General features: G+C 42.2%; 1 non-coding gene across 1 annotated transcript; it reads left to right on the top strand.

Annotated features, from left to right (window-relative positions):
- Positions 1 to 2,926: 2,926 nt before the first annotated feature.
- On the top strand, positions 2,927 to 3,008 carry trnas-acu (transfer RNA serine (anticodon ACU)). Its single transcript has one exon. It is a non-coding gene; the product is annotated as a tRNA-Ser (tRNA).
- Positions 3,009 to 7,181: the final 4,173 nt, after the last annotated feature.

The raw sequence follows: 7,181 nt of genomic DNA, 5'->3' as shown, positions 1-7,181 counted from the left end.
CAGTAAAATTCAACACAGGGACCCATGAAATGATGGACAAATTGAACAAGAACACGAACATCCGATACACAATAGCTACGAGAATTACTGTGCGAAAACTGTTGATTTCAGATTCACGGTGGCCTTTAGTGATAGCATTTACTGTCCAGAACCAGTCTGCATTGGAATGATGGGAGACACCCTATGAAGTATTTGAACTTCAGTCGCCTTTAGAAATAGCTGAGACTGACTCAGGACATGGGCATTTCGAGATGTTGGCCTTACAAACCTTTCAGACATTCCGTGGAAGAAGAAAGGAAGACATAGAAAATTCTCGTCTCCATCGAGACGATGTTCATGAACTGGATAGACAGTAATTTACCTTATTGGAGTCTATAAATAGAGGCGTCATATTTAAAAAGCAAAGAGTTCATAGCGTAACTGTAAAATCTTTTTGTCACTCTCAGTGGGAACATTGTGTGTAATCCTTGTCCTCATTCTTCACCAAAAACATGTGAAGAAGTTAGAAAGGGCACAGACGCTGTTTCCTGGATAGCAAGATATTAGAAAGCCAAGTGACGTTGTTTACTGAGACATAACAATATCAGAAAGGATACAAACGGGAATATAGAAAGAATGGAGGAGTTTATTCACGAGATTTGGAAATGCTGGATGCACAAACGCGCAAGTTTGATGTAAACAAATGAGATTTTCACATAACGCGAGGTTTGAATGAGTAAATCGGGGAAAGTCCCTCTTTCTAGTGAACAGATAACTTTAGTTAGAGCTTGAAAACCATTAGTGAATGATGAAGAAAAGTTTGGATGAGAGTTTCTTCCACTCAATAGAGTTACTTAAATCATGAACGACTTTCCAGAAATAAAACGTAGAAGCTGACTTCAGAGTGTTTCAAAAGATGCCCGATCAAACGGACAAGGAGAGAATATACCATTGAGTGAAAGTCAGTTTGGTTGCGTGACAATTTAGAATTTGTTGACTTCAGACACAAAGATATTTCATGAACACGTACAACTGAATAAGATTGAGTATAACAAGTTCATGGAGTGGTAAGGTGTGGCGTATTGTTCAAGGTGAAACTCTGAAAATGGAGTTGATGTCGTAAAATAACTGCAGACGGAAGTGATATCCTAATGAGTCGGAATTGAATCGTCACTTGGAGATGCAACACCTACTTTAAAGACTTGACCACATTCACATGATGTTATGTATATTTCGTACATTCTTAACTCCACCCAAGAAATCCACCAAGAAGACTCTGTCCTTTTGTATTGTTAACCCTCTGTACTTCTCTGCAGCACGCCAGTTAAGATAAAATATGCTCAGACCAAAATTCAGTTCAATACAATATTCAAACGGTCCTATGTGATTTCTTTGTTTATTATTGCAACAACCTTTGTGTTTTTGCAACAAACTGTGAAACATGAAACCAGTTCAACATCTATTTTCCCGGAATTTAACGCAGTGCACATGGGAAACGTTATCCATCTGCTGAAAAATCACTTTCGGCTCTCTCTACACACATGTCTCTTCAAGTTTTAGATACTTGCAGTATGTTTGTAGATCAAGGAGTCATTATCCAGAAGAGGTTGTTTCTCAATCCACAAACACGGGTATTTTCCCATAAACTTGGCTTTGCTCAATATCACCTTCTGTCCGTATCCCTCAACACGATGACAAATTGAAGCTGCTCCATGTGAGGCTCAAAATTAAACCTTCGGCACAGCACAGCCCACTATACTGAAACAGAGATACCGTGTACTGGCCACCTTCAGCACAGGAGCAACACATTAATGCTTACCTCCACATTCCTGGTTTTACCTTAACGTTTGGGAAACCGAGTTTCTCTGATTCCATGGCTAGTAACGGGGATTATATGATCATCTTCACCAGTGGTTCAGTCCCTGAGTGAGGAAAGTGGTGAGGTACTCATTGTAAAGATGGGTAGATTGATGAAATGTACAATTTCATCTTTTGCCTTCACTAACCCATGAGCTTTTTATTTTGTTTTGCATCTGTAGAAATCTTAAAATCTTCACTTTAACAGACTCAATGACAGGTCTCCATTGTGTCTCTGGCATCAAATTTCAAAATGTAAACCCCCTCTGAATTCTTCCACCGCAGTCCGTTGTTTGGGAAGTGTTCCTGTTGTGGGAAATGCACTTCCCCATGTGTCACCTGCTGCTCCCCGCATGCGCACTGGCACTGCACTCATTTTCCTTCTGACACTTGCTCACTGTGTTGCTGTGATCATACAGTGACTTGGTGTCGCACAGTGCAGGAAAATGATACAGATCAAGGTTTTTGCATTGTTGACTTCAATTGTCAGTTTAGCCATATTTTGGATTTTGAAATTGTCTGTTCTGTACACAAGTGCGTGTCAAAAACATCTGAGCGGAAGTTAGGTGTTCCGAATAATGACATTGAGCACTATGCACTCTCCTCCAGTCTGGAAAACAATTCCTCACAGGCAATTTAATAGACAATTTACAGCAGGTGCAGGCGTAGGCCATTCTGCCTTCGAGCCAGCACCACCATTCATTATTATCATGGCCTGAACATCCTCAATCTGTATCCTGTTCCTGCCTTATCCCGATAACCCTTGATTCCACTATCCTTAAGAGCTCTATTCAACTCTTTATTGAAAGAACACCTCCTGCTGTCTCGGGTTCTTCATTCCGTTGACTTCAAATCTTCACAGAATTCAACAGACCTTGTTACATATTCATTTCCTCATTTTTGTTCAGATCACTGTGTGCATTGTGTGACAGTGGGAGTGCACTTGCCCCACAACCCAGGGGTCAGACCACAGTCTTGGAACCGTACTATGTTAAATATCATTTTACCAACACCAGGGAGAAATATCTGCTGCTCTGCATAATTTACCCAATTCAATTATTCATAAGGTCAGAGCTGGCCCCGGGTCTGTGACGAGGTGGCCGAGAGGTTAAGGCGATGGATTACTAATCCGTCGTGCCTTGCACGCGTGGGTTCGAATCCCACTCTCGTCGCTGTCATCCGTGGTGCTGTTTTCAGATGATCACAGCTGTCGTATTGGAACGCTAATGGTCAGTTTATATGCATTGACGCTATTCCAAAATTTCCAAGAATGGTTTGAGCCTGTTGACTAAACTGTGTTGAAATGTAGGTTGCATTGGGATAATGAAAGGGAGCGCAGTTTCCTTTTGCAAATCAAGTTGCTGTGAACGTTTTTTCGTATGAAAGACATCCAGGAAAATCAAATAACGAGAGCTGCGAAGTGCATGTCTATGCAAAGGAATTCTTAATGAACGTTTTGTCAGATGAAATCTGAAGGAGTTTGAGGAGAAGTAATTCATCCTGGTGAGAAGAGCACAGCGAGACAGCACAAAATGATGGCGATACTTCAAAGGGGCAGGGCGTGTGTGTAGGGGCACTGAGAACTGGCTGTAAATGCACAGTGGAGAATTGCCAATGTTGGTGCCGTGCATGGGCACGGAAAGGCTGACACATTGGTCTCGCCCTCGCCCCTTGCTCTCGTCATTGATGAATGCTGGACATAAGGCACAGATAAACACAAGATGTGGGAAGCAAGCTCCCTCTCGTTATACACACACTGGATGCATCACATTGAACTATGAACAACTGGAGAAATCAGCATGATATCTTTAGGGAGTGAAACTAAACTGTGGACCAATGACCGCAGATTCATGCAACATAAACATGAAAAATAATTTAAAATGTAGGGTGAAGGTTTGCTTGCTCAGCTGTAGCTTTGATATTCAGACGTTTCATTACTTGGCTAGGTAACATCATCATCAGTGGCGACCTCCAAGTGAAGAGAATCTGTTGTCTCCTGCTTTCTATTTATATCTTTCTCCTCGATGGGGTTCCTGGGGTTTGTGGTGATGTCATTTCCTGTTCGTTTTCTGAGGGGTTGATAGATGGCATCTCGATCTATGTGTTTGTTTATGGCGTTGTGGTTGGAGTGCCAGGCCTCTATGAATTCTCAGGCGTGACTTTGATTAGCCTGTCCCAGGATAGATGTGTTGTCCCAGTAGAAATGGTGGTATTATTAATCCGTGTGTAGGGCTACGAGGGAGAGAAGGTCGTGTCTTTTTTTGGCGAGCTGGTGTTCGTATATCCTGGTGGCTAACTTTCTTCCTGTTGTCTTACGTAGTAGTTGTGACAGTCCTTGCATGGAATTTTGTAGATGACGTTGGTTTTGTCTTTGGATTGTTCTGGTTCTTTAAGTTTGTTAGTTTTTGTTTGAGAGTGTTGGTGGGTTTGTGTGCTACTAGGATTCCGAGGGGTCTTAGTAGTCTGGCTGTCATGTCTGAAACTTCTTTGATGTATGGTAAGGTGGTTATGGTTTCTGGCTGTGTTTGGTCTGCTTGTCGTGGTTTGTTCTTGAGGAAAGTGTGGACTGTATTTTTTGAGTATCTGTTCTTCTCGAATACATTGTAAAGGTGGTTTTCCTCTGTTTTCCGAAGTTCGTCTGTGCTGCAGTGTCTGGTGGCTCGTTGGAATACTGTTCTGACGCAGCTTCGTTTGTGTGTGATGGGATGGTTGCTGGTGTAGTTAAGTATTTGGTCAGTGTTTGTCGGTTTTCTGCATACGCAGGTTTGTAGTTCTCCGTTGTCCTTTCTTTCTACTGTGTCATTCAGGAATGCGAGTTTGTTGTCGGATTCTTCTTCCTTGTTGAACTTTATGCCTGTGAGAGTGTTGTTGATGATGTTAAATGTCTTTACTATCTTGTTTCGTTTTGTGATGACAAAGGTGTCATCTGCGTAGCGGACCCAGATTTTGGTTTGATTGTTTCTAGGACTGTTTGTTCTAGTCTTTGCATTACCGCTTCTGCTCTGAATCCTGATAGCGGAGGTCCTATGGGTGGGCCATTGGGGGTTTGTTTGTAGACGATGTTGTTGAAAGTGTAGTGGGTGGTGAGGCACAGATCCACAAGCTTCATGATGTTTTCGTTGGTAATGTGATTGATGGTGGTTGGTGTGTGTGATGGTCTCTTCTAAAAGTGTGTTTCCTTTGCCATGTCGATGTTGATGAAGGTGAACAGTGCTATTATGTCGAATGAGACCATTGCTTCCCTTCCTCTACTTTGGTGTTTTTGATGATTTTTAGGAATTCCTGGGTGGAGTGGATGGAGTGCTGTGAAACTTCTATGAGGTACTTCAGTCTTGCGTGTAGTTCTTTGTCCAGTCTGTAATTTGGTGCTCTGGGTAATGAGACTATGGGTCTGAGGGGGCTCCTGGTTTATGGATTTTTGGTAGTCCGGTTCGACTTGGCCAACACATTGATCCTAGGACAGTCTAAACAAAGACACGCCAGAGAATTCCCAGAGGCCTGGCACTCCAACAACAATGCCATAAACAAACACATAGATCAAAAAGCCATCTATCAACCCCGCAGAAAACAAACCGGAAATGACATCACCACAAACCCCAGGAACCCCATCCAGGAGAAAGATATAAATAGAAAGCAAGAGACAACAGCTTCGCTTCACTTGGAGATCCCCCTAATGATGTTACCGAGCCAGGTAATGAAACGTCTGGATATCAAACCTACAGCTCAGCGAGCAAACCTAAACCCTAAACCTCAACCTGAGCTACAAACCTTCACAAACCTTGCGATTTAAAGTATCTTTATACGCATATCATTAATAGACTTTTCGTTATAATACCCGTCTGGTTGAAAGAAGAAGACATCACATTTTAAGATAAATGACAACGTTACCAATTTTGTTTTGAAATTGAGATTTATTTGGACATTTTACACAGTGAACAAGTTCATTTTAAATAATGCAAACCACATTCTCTCACCTGGAATAAAAGTGTGATTTCAATATAAACATTGTCCTTGCTAACTCGCAGTTACTCAACATGAAAAATAGGATGTAATGTTTATTAAGCATAGATCAATTAGCACCATTATCTTACTTCGGATTGACTGCAGTATGCACATGCTAAGTCAGGTTTAAGAAAGAATGACTTTTGGAAATAATGATTCGGTGGTGACTAAAAATAATATTAGCTTCTCATGATGTGGATAGTCCACCAATGGTTCCAGTGGTGGAAATGTTGAGTGGGCAGTATTTTTATGATGGTATAGACGTATGTGTGCCGCCAGGGATGGGAGCTCCCACTTCATCTGGAACCGCGTCTTTTGACGTGGACCAGGGAGCATTTTGGCATCCGTCTGGGAGTTCCAACCACACCTGGAGCAGCAGGGAGCATTGGCACATCCGAATGCAAGATCCCACCTCATTTGGAGCAGCTTCAGTTGGCCTGGAGCAGGGAGCTTTGGGAGATCATTCTGGGAGCTCCACTCTCACCTGGAGCAGCTTTTAATGACATGTAGCAGCAGGGAGCATTGGGACATCAGAGTGTTAGATCCAAACTCAACTGGACCACTTCTATTGACATGGAGGAGGGAACATTGGGACATCAGACTGGGAGCTCCAACCTCACAAGGATCAGCGTTTAATGACATTTAGCAGCTGGGCGCATTGGGACATCAGAGTGGTAGGTCTAACCTGAACTGTACCACTTCTGCTGACATGGAGCAGGGAGCATTGGAACATCAGACTGGGAGCTCCAACTTCAAGTAGAGCCGCTTCTTTTGACATGGAGCAGCAAGGAGAATTGGAACTTCAGGTTGGGATCTCCAAAATCACCTGGATCAGCTTTTATTTACATGGAAGAGGAGGAAGGATTGGGACATTAGGCTGGGGGATAGGATATTCAACTATTTTAATCTAAAGTAAAATATGTTTCAACACCTCAGATGTTAATTCATTTATGAAGAATCTTTCCCGGGAAAATAATTAATTCTTTAGATAGTAAAGTCAAGTCCTGCAAATATTCAACTCAGGAAAACGCATTGGTACAGAGAGAAATGGGAGTGATGTTTCACGTCTTTGTCTTTTCATTTCTGGCCGTCTCTGCACTGGATTACATCACCAGAAGGACGTTTTCACTCATTTCCAGCAAATACGGTCCGGTCACTAACGTAATCTAAAGCTGAAAGTTAATGGGAATATGCGATGTTATGATTAGGATGGAGTTTACTTCAAATTTTGGTGAAAACGTAGCAAAGTCAGTTGCAATTTCCAAGATCAGCAGTGACCTCATTGATTGGCTGATCAGATTGTGAATGGTCGTTTTTTTGAGGACAATTTGAAGTGAATCAAT

This window comes from Chiloscyllium punctatum, chromosome 28, assembly GCF_047496795.1.
Source record: "Chiloscyllium punctatum isolate Juve2018m chromosome 28, sChiPun1.3, whole genome shotgun sequence".
Classification (NCBI taxonomy): Eukaryota; Metazoa; Chordata; class Chondrichthyes; order Orectolobiformes; family Hemiscylliidae; genus Chiloscyllium; species Chiloscyllium punctatum.
This window is presented reverse-complemented; position numbering and strand designations above follow the sequence as displayed.